The sequence below is a fragment of the Dermochelys coriacea genome, chromosome 5 (assembly GCF_009764565.3).
Source record: "Dermochelys coriacea isolate rDerCor1 chromosome 5, rDerCor1.pri.v4, whole genome shotgun sequence".
Lineage (NCBI taxonomy): Eukaryota > Metazoa > Chordata > Testudines > Dermochelyidae > Dermochelys > Dermochelys coriacea.
Genome location: NC_050072.1, coordinates 62,925,023 through 62,939,188, shown reverse-complemented (window position 1 = coordinate 62,939,188; position 14,166 = coordinate 62,925,023).

Here is a 14,166-nt window from a genome sequence, read left to right as displayed (position 1 = left end):
TGCTCTCTCTCTCTCTCTCTCTCTCTGTAATGGAGAGATGTAGTTTTGAAATTCTGAACTAAAAATAAATAGAAAAAGATAGCTTGTTTTCGTTATTCTCAGAGTAATTGACCCCAAAAAGGAAATTAACAGAGATGCAAAGACTAACACCTTAGGGCATGTTAACTATCACTCGCTTAAGAAGTGTTAGTTCTGACTGTTGCATGTGACCAACACAAATTTAATCAATTTTATCTTTACACTCTAGTGTTTATAGTGCAGTCAAGATCCTCCAACACTATGAGAAATGACACACATGGCTAAAAGTCTGTGTAGAGTAGCTGCTGTGTGCTATTTATCCCCAAGAACTAGCATGACCTATGTAACAAATTCTGAATTTTACTTTACAAGTTAATTAAATAGCTCTCTAGGATCTATGCATCTGGTCACCTTCTGGGAAATAAACAAAAGTAGTTGTGAAAATCCATCTCAAAACAGTATTTTACTAAATACTCAGAGTATTAATAAATTTGGCTTTTGTGACTACCTGTTGACTGCATTTATTGAATTCATTTTTTGAAGTTTACTTGTTAATTTTTTAGAAAATACACTTTGTCTTATGACGATGCTATAGGTAATGTGTGACTGGAAACAGAAAGATTCAAACCCAATAATATGAACATAGTAAGATATACTAAAGAGTTTATTTGGTGTGGTACTGCCAACCACTACAGTGTAGTATACATTTTACACGTCAGTAAAAATTCTGATTGGCCTTCATATTAAATCTTGGTAAATGGGACATCTGAAAAGCTATCTTGTGAGAAGCAATTAACAAACAAGCCCATGGAAGCTGGAGGATGCAGCACCGACAACAGCACCAAGAACCACCTTGTGTTTAACTCTGCAGTATAAGTACCAAGAAGCAGCTACTCTAGGTCACCTGTTTCCCAGAAGACAAAGCAGATCTAATTCATGGAAGTATAGCATTTAAGTCTACTCTGCTTCTGTCACCTACTTCAATCTGCCAGAGGAAGTGGGGGGCATTGTTGCAGAAGTGATGTACTTCTGCTGTTTTGGAACTCCCATGCATTTAGAATCCATACACTGTTACTCCTCCCCATTAAGATAGTGGAGCATCAGTGTGTGTGGGGGCGGGGAGTGTGTGCAAAGCTCAGAGATCTACAGTTCCTGCACAGGGTGACATTTCCCTCTTTGAGTAGTGTCCCTATGGATGCTCTACATCAGCAGTATTCTTCTAAGGAGCAGTATCTCTTAGTATTCCTTACTTCTGAGCACTATCCCTCTAAGCAAATGGGGTCCAGCACTGGAGACAGTCCTGCAGAGCCAAGTGCCACATTGGACCTGATGGCATGGAGCAGGGCATAATACTTTGAAAACATATTGACAGAAATCCAAGCAGCTGCTCAACATATCCCACCCCCTGTGGGAGGGGCGAGAGCCTGCAGACTCATAAGAGGTAGATTATAAAACCTGATATCCCTTTTGAAAATCTTTGAGCAGAGATAGGAGCCCCTTAGATCTATCTACAAAGAATATAAAGAGTCTAGGTGATGATCTAACTGCTTAGTCCTATCCAGGTAGAAGCCCAAGGCTCCTCTAACTTTCTGTTGAACTATGAGGTTTTGGAAAAAATATTGGTAGATTGACTAAAATGAAAATACACTGTAATCTTTGGTAGGAACCTAGGATGTGGATGTAAAGAAAACTTATAGTTGAAAATCATCATAAAGGGGCAGGATCTGCCATTAAGGCTCCTATTTCACTGACCGTAAGGGCAGACGTGGTGGCACCTAACAAGGCCATCTTCATAGATAATTGAAGTAGAAAGCAGGTCACCACTGGTTCCAATGGAGTTTTTGTGAGGTAGTTGAGACCCAGGTTGAGGTCCCAAGGCTGGGTGGGGTGTCTGATGTGGGGGAAGAGATTATCCAGATCCTTAATAAATCTGAATGATACTTGGTGTGCAAAAGTGGAGAAACCCTCAACTGGGGGATGAAAAGCTGAAATGGTGGGCAGATATACCTTGCACAAACTGACCGATAACCCAGAGGTCTTCCATCCATCTAGGATGAGGGAAAGGGAACCAATTCAGGTCTGAGGTAGCGAATACCGCAGCAGTGGACAAATTTCTTCCATTGCTGCAGATAAGTAGTGTGGGGTGATGCTTTTCTACTCTTTTAATAACACCTGCTGCACCTCTGTAGAGCAGGAAGCCTCTACTCCCAAGAACCATCCAGGAACCATGCCATGAATCTAGGTAGGGATGAAGGATGTGACCCGCATCCTGAGACAGGAGATGAGGGTTAGTTGGGAGCTTGATTGACAGTTGGATACGGGTTCAAGTAGGCAAGGGTACCAAGCTTATCTCAATCAGGTAGGTACTATGAGGAGAACTCTGGCCTTGTCCTGCTTGATTTTGTTCAGCACCCTTAATGATACTTAGTATTAGTATCAGGAAGTGGTGACCTAGACCCTCCTTCCACACCTTGAACAGAAGAAAGGGTACTTCCTGTTTTCAGAGGTGGTGAAAAGATCAATCACTGGCAGTTTCCAACTCTGGAATACATTGCAGAGAACCTAGTTGTCCAGCTATCATTTGTAGTCACAGGAGAAGTGTCTAGTGAGGCCATAAGCTGTGGTGTTCTGGATGCCTAGGAGGGGGAGTGCTGAAATCTGGATATGGTGAGCTCACACCAGTTCCAAAGCTTTATGGCTTTGGCACACAAGGAGGAGAATCTTGTGCCTCCCTGCTTGTTGATGTAAAACATGCAGAACACGTGGTCTATCATAACCCTATTTACTTTGCCCCTAATGAGAAGCAGGAAATGGTGGCAAGCGTTTCTTACTGCCGTGAGCTCCAACAGGTTGATGTGGAGACTGTTTTCATGGGCTTCCATCTGCCCTGAACTGCGAGGGTGTTAAGTGGGCTTCCCATCCTAACAGGGACGCGTCACTTGTTAGAGTCACTGATGGGGTTGAGCAAAAGAAAGAGATGCCTGGACTGACATTGAGTTGCTTCCTCCACCAGTTTACAGAGTTCTTTACATGCAAGTGGACCATCACCTGCCTCTCTGGTGAAGACTAGGTAGTTCTGATCCAACTCTGGAAGCAGCAGAAGAAGTGGAGCCTTGCATAACTGGCCACAGAGATGCAAGCTCCCATACAGCCCAAGAGTTGAAGACAGTTCCTTATAGAGGTCTGAGGGCTTCTCTGAATTGTCCCTACTAGACCTGACAAAGTTGCAAATCTGTCCAAAGGGAGGTACGCTCTGGCTTTCAGTGAGTTCAAGTATGCCCCTATAAACTGTATCCTTTGTATTGGTACAAACATGGATTTCTTTACGTTCAGCTGTAGGTCCAACTCTTGGTACAGAGCTAAGTCCTTCTATGTGGATGATAACCTGCCTTGAAGGAGCGGTCCTTGAGTAGCCAGTCATCTAGGTACGGAAAGACCAGGATTACTTCCTAACAAAGGTAAGGTGCCACTACTGCTAGAACCTTCAAAAACACCCTTGGGGCTGAGAATAGGTCAAAGGGGAGCACTCAGTACTCAAAATGATTCATAGATTCATAGATACAAAGGTCAGAAGGGACCATTTTGATCATCTAGTCTGACCTCCTGCACAGTGCAGGCCACAGAACGTCACCCACACACTCCTATGAAAACCTCACCCATGTCTGAGCTATTGAAGTCCTTAAATCATGGTTTAAAGACTTCAAGGAGCAGAGAAGCCTCCCTCAAGTCAACCATGCCCCATGCTACAGAGGAAGGCAAAAAAACCTCCAGGGCCTCTCCAATCTGCCCTGGAGGAAAATTCCTTCCCAACCCCAAATATGGCAATCAGCTAAACCCTGAGCATATGGGCAAGATTCACCAGCCAGATACTACAGAAAATTCTTTCCTGGGTAACTCAGATCCCATCCATCTAATATCCCATCTCAGGGGATTTGGCCTATTTACCCTGAATATTTAAAGATCAATTACTTACCAAAATCCCATTATCCCATCATACCATCTCCTCCATAAACTTATCAAGTAGAATCTTAAAACCAGATAGATCTTTTGCCCCCACTGCTTCCCTTGGAAGGCTATTCCAAAACTTCACTCCTCTGATGGTTAAAAACCTTCGTCTGATTTCAAGTCTAAACTTCCTGGTGGCCAGTTTATACCATTTGTTCTTATGTCCACATTGGTGTTGAGCTGAAATAATTCCTCTCCCTCTCCTGTATTTATCCCTCTGATATATTTATAGAGAGCAATCATAGCTCTCCTCAACCTTCTTTTGGTTAGGCTAAACAAGCCTAGCTCCTTAAGTCTCCTTTCATAAGACAAGTTTTCCATTCCTCGGATCATCCTAGTAGCCCTTCTCTGTACCTGCTCCAATTTGAATTCATCCTTTTTAAACATGGGAGACCAGAACTGCACACAGTATTCTAGGTGAGGTCTCACCAGTGCCTTGTATGACGGTACTAAAACCTCCTTATCCCTACTGGAAATGCCTCTCCTGATGCATCCCAAAACCGCATTAGCTTTTTTCACAGCCATATCACATTGGCAGCTCATAGTCATCCTATGATCAACCAATACTCCAAGGTCCTTCTCCTCTTCCGTTACTTCTAATTGATGCGTCCCCAATTTATAACTAAAATTCTTGTTATTAATCCCTAAATGTATAACCTTACACTTCTCACTATTAAATTTCATCCTATTACTATTACTCCAGTTTACAAGGTCATCCAGATCCTCCTGTATAATATCCCGATCCCTCTCAGAATTGGCAATACCTCCCAGCTTTGAATCTTCTGCAAACTTTATTAGCACACTCCCACTTATTGTGCCAAGGTCAGTAATAAAAAGATTAAATAAGATTGGTCCCAAAACTGATCCCTGGAGGAACTCCACTGGTAACCTCCCTCCAACCTGACAGTTCGCCTTTCAGTAGGACCCGTTGCAGTCTCCCCTTTAACCAATTCCTTATCCACCTTTTGATGTTCATATTGATCCCCATCTTCTCCAATTTAACTAATAATTCCCCATGTGGCACGGTATCAAACGCCTTACTGAAATCTAGGTAAATTAGATCCACTACATTTCCTTTATCTAAAAAATCTGTTACTTTTTCAAAAAAGGAGATTAGGTTGCTTTGGCACGATCTACCTTTTGTAAAACCATGTTGTATTTTGTCCCATTTACCATTGACTTCAATGTCCTTAACTAATTTCTCCTTCAAAATTTTTTCCAGGACCTTGCATACTTCAGATGTCAAACTAACTGGCCTGTAGTTACCCGGATCACTTTTTTTCCCTTTCTTAAAAATAGGAACTATATTAGCAATTCTCCAATCATTCGGTACTACTCCTGAGTTTACAGATTCATTAAAAATTCTTGCTAATGGGCTTGCAATTTCAGGTGCCAATTTCTTTAATATTCTTGGATGAAGATTATCTGGGCCCCCCGATTTAGTCCCATTAAGCTGTTTCAGTTTCGCTTCTACCTCAGATATGGTAATATCTACCTCTATATCCTCATTTCCAGTTTTTGACCTATGATCTTGGCCTATGGTGAACTGTAGTTATATCCTGTGTGCTGGATGTATAGTAATATGGAAGTAGGTATCTTGCAAGTCAAGAGATGAAAAACCCATCCCCTTCCTCAAGTGAAGGAATTACAGTTGCCAGAGTCACCATTCTGAATTTTTGAGGCTTCATGAAGTTGTTTAACTGCCTTGGATTAAAGATCAGCCTCCGACCTCCGTCCTTCCTTGGCACTAGGAAATATTTTGAATAGAACCCCCTACCCTTGTGAGAAGAAGGGACTGGTTCTATTGCCTCAGTAGAAGCTTGTGAGAGGGATCCCTGAAGACGGGGAAAGGAAGGGAGTGTCAAAAACTGTAACCCGATGTTATGACCTCCAAGACCCATTGATCCATGATTCTCTGCTCCCAAGCCTGGTGGAAATGGAGAAGGCAGTCACCAGAGTAAGGGAGGTGGACTAAAGTGCTCAGCTGTAAATCCAGAAGAGTGGGAGGATTTGAATCCTTGACCAATTCCTGTGCCAAGAACGGCCCCTCAAAGATCGAGGTCTTGGCACCAAGAGATACTCAGTGCCCACCCACCACAGAGACACTGGTTCATCCAACACAGAGAGGTTCTTCAAGTATCAGAATTCCTGCAGTACCAGAAAAGATTCTGGTACAGACGCTGTAGCCAAGATTGCTGAAGCCGATGATGATAGGCATACTGCAGGCTTGGTACCGCACGCACTGATGTTTGCTTGGTGCTGAAGGTACTGCTTGCACTGGTACCCCAACTGAGCTGCTTGCATCAGTACTGATGGCGGGGTTAAGGCATGACGGCACCAATGGCTGTGTGGGATGCTTTGGTGCCAATAGCTGAGTCAAACTCAATGGTACCCTGTGCTCAATGGTACCCTCCTTGCTGGCAGAGCGAACAGGTGCCCTATTGGGGCTGTGCTTCCTTTCCTTGGAGCTTCCTGGGCCTGCTGGTACCAAATAAAGCATCTTGGCCTCGAGGGGGACCTGGTCTCTTTGTGGAGCTGGCTCCTTAGACTCCTTAGGAGTCTGTGCTCCTCTTTCAGGGAGTCTTCCCAGCAGGCTCCCAAGACTTCCCTTTCCCTTAGGGGCAGCATGCCCTGAGGTTGAAGCCCGCTGCATCTGTCTGGGGATGGGGTTGGGGGAAGGGGTTTCCTGACCTGGCTCAGAAGGTGTTTGCTGGGAGCAATCCATGGCCAACAGTCCGAGATTTATCTCCATTTTTCTTAGCCCTGGACTTATGGGCCAAACAGAAGGAACACTTCTGGTAGACATGGGACTCCCCCAGGCAACAGACACACTTGGAATCCCCTTGCTTATCAGTACAGCCTCCTGGCAAGAGAGGCCTGCCCTGTCAGGAGAAGACAAGTCTCCCATAGGGAAGAGAGGGAAAAAACACAATCCTCTCACCTAAAACTAACTATACAACTATAAAGTAACTAACTACTTGCAGAAAAGAGAAGACTGAGTATGCTCTAGATGGATACGCTAGGGGTCCATCTCAGGCTGCGGTGGTAGAGAAGGAAATTAGAACGGTTCGCCAGTGAACCCCAATATAGGCTTGGTGTCTGCCGTGAGGAGGCATAGGGCAAGTGTGTGGGCCGAACAGACACTACTAGCTAGAAATCTCTGGTTAAGGGCTCGAGAGGCACATGCACACCTAAATGGAGAACTCTTAGGGACATTACTCACAGAAGAAGGGCACCTAGAAAATCACTGGAACAACATGATCTACAAAGCCTAAGTCCCTTTGTAGATCCAAGCCTTGTTCCTTTGCTGAGAAAGAACACCTACAAACCAAACAACCGGATTAGCTTTAATTTTCTATTTCTATTTTAAAATGAAAGTGATCAGAAATGATAATGGCAGCACCTGAATGATTAGAACTAGCTTGGCAGACAAGTATTTATCAAAAATATCCAAACAAAAAAAAAAAAAAAAAGGAAAAGTCATTGTGCAAAAGATTTCTGTAGGGTTTTTTTTTAAAATACCAACCCCCTGACATGACATAAGCCTCCATCCCCAAAAACGAGTCCTGGCTGCAGAAACAGAATGTTAAAGCTGAGAAGCTAAGGGCTCAAGTTACAAAAAGCCAACAGGAAGGTTGCCTGTGTAATTTTAGTGCCTCTCCAGGGGTGCCAGAATTGACTTTGTGTAACTCCTCAGTTATATTATTTACATAATGGTGAGAGAGATTCTTTCCTGCCTCCTAAGGTAAGGATAGAAGGCCTTGATCAATAATAAGGGTTTTGAAATGCATTTAACAATTAATACTAATTGGTGGAAGAAATGAAACTAAAACTCATAGTCCCCTGGCTCCCAGCCTAAAGGACCTTCCCTGCAACCAAAGGGGATTGTTTTGTTTTTTTTAATGAGGGAAAGTACCAGGAACAGAAGAATCTGTTTTGTCTCTGTCCTATCTGGAGCTGCAGTTATCATATGTGTATAGCATGCATATTTTGCAGAAGCCTCTGAAGGAAAGAGAGAGGACACATGCAGGGCTAACTGAAAAGAAAATGAAAGAGTAGGTGTCAAACAATATCTCTGCATATGTAAATTGTGATTCTCCATGGCTTATAACTGAAGCAAATTGGGATAAATTTTCACATGGACAGTAAAAGGTACATACATCCCTGACCACAGGTCTTTCTTCTGCAGCATTTCTAGTTCCTGTGCCAAACCAGCTGTTCAAAACAAGTCAGCAAAGGTTTTATTTTTGGCAAAATGGTCTATTTTTCTTTATTTTTATATTCAAATATCTGAATCATTTTTGCTAAAATTTTCTAAAAACCATCCAAAGCCAATGGAGATCCCAAATATAGCTAATTTCAATCCCTTTGTAATACTTTGTCAAAAGTTAAAAGTAATTGAAAAAGTGGATTTATAATGGAAAAATGTTAGATAACCTAAATTAATCAATACTAGACTCCTGAGGGAATTCTGTGCCAAAAAATTATACACCAGAAAACTGCACAATATTTTAAACTTCTGAATATTTTATTTATCAAAATAACACAATATAATCATGCCAGTTTCAGTTTTTTTGGTCATTTATTTCAAAATACCTGTCAACAGGTATGTCTGTAACTATACAAACCAAGAAAAAGATTCAGGAAATGTTTTTTCTGACAAATAGATTCCTTACTAGGCATATTAATACAGAACTCTGCGTAATAATTCATTTAAACTACAGTACAGAAATAATATTTCCCGCATCCCTCAGAAGCAGTACAGAGGCTTGGAGGAGCTGAAGGAGAGGGAAATAGTTGCTGAGAAGGAGCTGGGAGTGAACCTGGAGGGTTGTTGGGTGTGGGTGGGAGAAGTATGGAACAGGTATATTTTGGGTGGAGGGGGATTGCTAGGGAGTTGGGAAGCCTCCCCCATGCAGACCCTGGCTGACCCATAACCTCTCCCATTCAGTCAGGCAAATCTGCACCTGTCGCCATGTGTCCCTGCATCCACCTCCCCCACTTCCATTCAGCCCCCACCCCAGACTGTCCTCCCCCAACAAGCTCTTCTGAACCCATCTATGATCCCCCCAGCAGCCCTGTGTGTCCCGCTCTGTCTGTTCCCCCCGTATGCGCCTCCTCACCTGGCCCCTTGGCAGGACACTTTGAGGAATGCAGCCTCTGCTCTCTCCCTATGGCTAATGAGGGACGGCTCTCTGTTCTGGTGCCAAAGCAGCCCTGCGGGGTGAAAGGCATAACTGCAGTGCCTCTCCGGAAGAATGTATTTTCTGCGGATAAAAGAAATCTGCGGGGAGACATTAATTTTGTGAATATGCCGTGGTGCAGAATTCTCCCAGGAGTATAAATTACTACTGCTCCACCTATTACAGAGGAATGTTGTTAGCACAATCAAAGCAATGCTACAGTTATAAGTTTATATTACTAAGGAATGCTATATACAGTAAAGAATAAAGAGGTGTACAGTTTGAAGTGGTTTCTCATATTTTAAACAACTTTCACAGAACCAAGCAGTGAGGGATGTAATTTTTAAGACATTGCCTGGACTGAATCTATGTGGTGAAATTCTAGACATACAAACAAAACTGTGCTTCTGGATAAAGAAATTCAATTTCTGCTACTTCAAAATAAAAGATAAGTCATGTTTATCCATATTCAGAAATTAGCAATGTTTGAATGTTTTGTGGCTTAACAGTGACATCTGTCAGATAAATATTAAAGCTCATGGTTAAGTAAATAAAAACAAAAGCATTCTCAAAAATTTTTCCCTCTTAATGGTTCAACTTTCTCTCTTGGCTCTTATTATATATCAAAGAAGTCCCTCTATGATAGGAACTATTTACACAAAAACGAGAGAGAGCAGTGTATATGTGTATATACACACACACACACCTCTCTCTCATTTTTGTGTAAATAGTTCCTATCATAGAGGGACTTCTTTGCCCCAGGGCCAGACATGCCTTGTGCCTCCTGTGGCAAACCTATGCCCTTGAGTGACCCACACTCCAGCTCCTTAAAGCAGCTGGGTGAAACCCACATGAAGGACAAGTGCCAGATCTGTCTGGACTACTGACCCTGCACCAAAAAAAATAAAATAAAATAAAATAAAAGACAGGCACATCAGACTGAAGGCTATTCTCATGAAAGCCACACTCAGACATCCAGAGGACACTCCAGCCAGCCCAACAAATACCACTAAGGGAAAAATCTCTGACAACAGTGTATGTGGCGCACACACACCTAGCATGGAATGGATGCAACACATCTCGAAGAACAAGTTTCATAGATAGATTCATAGATACTAAGGTCAGAAGGGACCATTCTGATCATCTAGTCCGACCTCCTGCACAGCGCAGGCCACAGAACGTCACCCACCCACTCCTATGAAAAACCTCACCCATGTCTGAGCTATTGAAGTCCTTAAATCATGGTTTAAAGACTTCAAGGAGCAGAGAAGCCTCCCTCAAGTCAACCATGCCCCATGCTACAGAGGAAGGCAAAAAAACCTCCAGGGCCTCTCCAATCTGCCCTGGAGGAAAATTCCTTCTCAACCCCAAATATGGCAATCAGCTAAACCCTGAGCATATGGGCAAGATTCACCAGCCAGATACTACAGAAAATTCTTTCCTGGGTAACTCAGATCCCATCCATCTAATATCCCATCTCAGGGGATTTGGCCTATTTACCCTGAATATTTAAAGATCAATTACTTACCAAAATCCCATTATCCCATCATACCATCTCCTCCATAAACTTATCAAGTAGAATCTTAAAACCAGATATATCTTTTGCCCCCACTGCTTCCCTTGGAAGGCTATTCCAAAACTTCACTCCTCTGATGGTTAAAAACCTTCGTCTGATTTCAAGTCTAAACTTCCTGGTGGCCAGTTTATACCATTTGTTCTTATGTCCACATTGGTGTTGAGCTGAAATAATTCCTCTCCCTCTCCTGTATTTATCCCTCTGATATATTTATAGAGAGCAATCATAGCTCCCCTCAACCTTCTTTTAGTTAGGCTAAACAAGCCAAGCTCCTTAAGTCTCCTTTCATAAGACAAGTTTTCCATTCCTCGGATCATCCTAGTAGCCCTTCTCTGTACCTGCTCCAGTTTGAATTCATCCTTTTTAAACATGGGAGACCAGAACTGCACACAGTATTCTAGGTGAGGTCTCACCAGTGCCTTGTATAACGGTACTAAAACCTCCTTATCCCTACTGGAAATGCCTCTCCTGATGCATCCCAAAACCGCATTAGCTTTTTTCACAGCCATATCACATTGGCAGCTCATAGTCATCCTATGATCAACCAATACTCCAAGGTCCTTCTCCTCTTCTGTTACTTCTAATTGATGCGTCCCCAACTTATAACTAAAATTCTTGTTATTAATCCCTAAATGCATAACCTTACACTTCTCACTATTAAATTTCATCCTATTACTATTACTCCAGTTTACAAGGTCATCCAGATCCTCCTGTATAATATCCCGATCCTTCTCCAAATTGGCAATACCTCCCATTGGCACGATCTACCTTTTGTAAAACCATGTTGTATTTTGTCCCATTTACCATTGACTTCAATGTCCTTAATTAATTTCTCCTTCAAAATTTTTTCCAGGACCTTGCATACTACAGATGTCAAACTAACTGGCCTGTAGTTACCTGGATCATTTTTTTTCCTTTCTTAAAAATAGGAACTATATTAGCAATTCTCCAATCATTCCGTACTATTCCTGAGTTTACAGATTCATTAAAAATTCTTGCTAATGGGCTTGCAATTTCAGGTGCCAATTCCTTTAATATTCTTGGATGAAGATTATCTGGGCCCCCCGATTTAGTCCCATTAAGCTGTTTCAGTTTCGCTTCTACCTCAGATATGGTAATATCTACCTCTATATCCTCCTTCCCATTTGTCATGCTACCATTATCCCCAAGATCCTCTTTAGCCTTATTAAAGACTGAGGCAAAGTATTTGTTAAGATATTGGGCCATGCCTAGATTATCTTTAACCTCCGCTCCATCCTCAGTGTTAAGCGGCCCCACTTCTTCCTTCTTAGTTTTCTTCTTATTTATATGGCTATAGAACCTTTTACTATTGGTTTTAATTCCCTTTGCAAGGTCCAACTCTACTCGACTTTTAGCCTCTCTCACTTTATCCCTACATCTTCTGACCTCAATTAGGTAGCTTTCCTTGCTGATCCCTCCCATCTTCCACTCCCTGTATGCTTTCTGCTTCTTCATAATCACCTCTCTAATATGCTTGCTCATCCAGCTTGGTCTACAACGCCTTCCTATGAATTTTTTCCCCTTTCTTGGGATACAGGCTTCCGATAGCTTCTGCAGTTTTGATTTAAAGTAATCCCAGGCCTCCTCTACCTTTAGATCCATAAGTTCTTCAGTCCAATCCACTTCCCTAACTAATTTCCTTAATTTTTGAAAGTCAGTTCTTTTGAAATCAAAAACCCTAGTTGCAGATTTATTTTTGTTAATCCTTCCATTTAGTTTGAACTGAATTAGCTCATGATCACTTGAGCCAAGATTGTCCCCTACAACCATTTCTTCTATGAGGTCCTCGCTACTCACCAAAATTAAATCTAAAATGGCATCCCCTCTAGTCGGTTCAGCAACTACTTGATGAAGGAATCTATCAGCTATCGCATATAGGAAAATCTGAGCCCTATTATTATTACTAGCACTGGGCCTCCAGTCTATATCTGGGAAGTTAAAGTCTCCCATGATCACGCAGTTTCCATTAGTATTTACTTGATTAAAGACATTAAAAAGGGCTCTATCCATATCCAAATTAGATCCCGGAGGTCTATAGCACACCCCAAGCACTATCGTAGGAGAGGCTTTACTAATGTACCAATGTACCAATGTAATTTTTGCCCAGACGGACTCTGTCTTATCCATTGCATCGCTTCTTATTTCTTTACATTCTATCTCATCATTGATATACAATGCTACTCCACCACCTTTACCTTTGTTTCTGTCTTTCCTAAACAGCACATACCCTTCAATACCTGTAGTCCAGTCATGACTACTATTCCACCATGTTTCTGTTATCCCTATAATATCTGGTTTCACTTCCTGCACCAGTAGCTCTAGTTCCTCCATTTTGTTACCTAGACTCCTCGCATTGGTGTACAAACATCTTAATTTTTGCTGTTTGGACTCGCTCACATTTTGTACCCTATTAGGCACAGTCATTCTACAGCCAGTATAACCTATTAGACTAGTATCCACACCGCCCTCGCTCCTTATATACATTCTCCTACCCACGGCTGTATCCTTTCTTACTTCATCTTCTTCCCTCTCAATGCTAAAATCTGGCGTGGAGATTTTCTGGACATCTCCCATCCATCTCCCCCCAATTCCTAGTTTAAAGCTCTCTTTATCAGTTGTGCCAGCCTCGATCCTAGAAGTCTATTTCCTTCCCTACTCAGATGAAGTCCATCCCGAGAGAACTGACCTCTGTCCATGAATGCCTCCCAGTGGCCATACATCCCAAAGCCCTCCTTATAGCACCACTGCCTAAGCTATCTGTTGACAGTCATAATCTTGTCAGACCTTTGTTGCCCTTCTCTAGGAACAGGAAGGATCCCGCTAAAGATCACCTGAGCCTCAATTTCCTTAAGCGTCTTCCCCAGCCTAGCATAGTCTCCCTTGATACTTTCCAGCGAGAATCTGGCTGTATCATTTGTTCCCACATGAAGGATAATTAGGGGATTCTTTCCCGCTCCCTTTAGGATCCTTTTCAACCTCAGGTCTACATCGCGTATCTTAGCACCCGGAAGACAGCACACCCTTCTATTCTCAGGATCAGCTCTAGTTACAGGCCTGTCTATTCTTCTCACTAAAGAGTCCCCGATCACATAAACCTGCCTTTTCCTGGTGACAGTGCTATTCTCCAGTCTCTCCCCTGTTCCCTCTGGCTGCAAGTTCTTTCCATTCCTATTTTCCCTTACAATCCTCTTCAACCCATCCTGTATGCTCCTGGGGCTCATATTTGGTGTAGTCTCCCTTGACTCTTCCCCTTTTTCTATAGGACTAGCCTCTCTTCTCTTCTTCCTTACCCTTCCACCTTCAACAAGTACCTGCTGAGCCCCTTCTTCATTTTCCAACTCTGCAAACCTGTTCCTAAGCTCT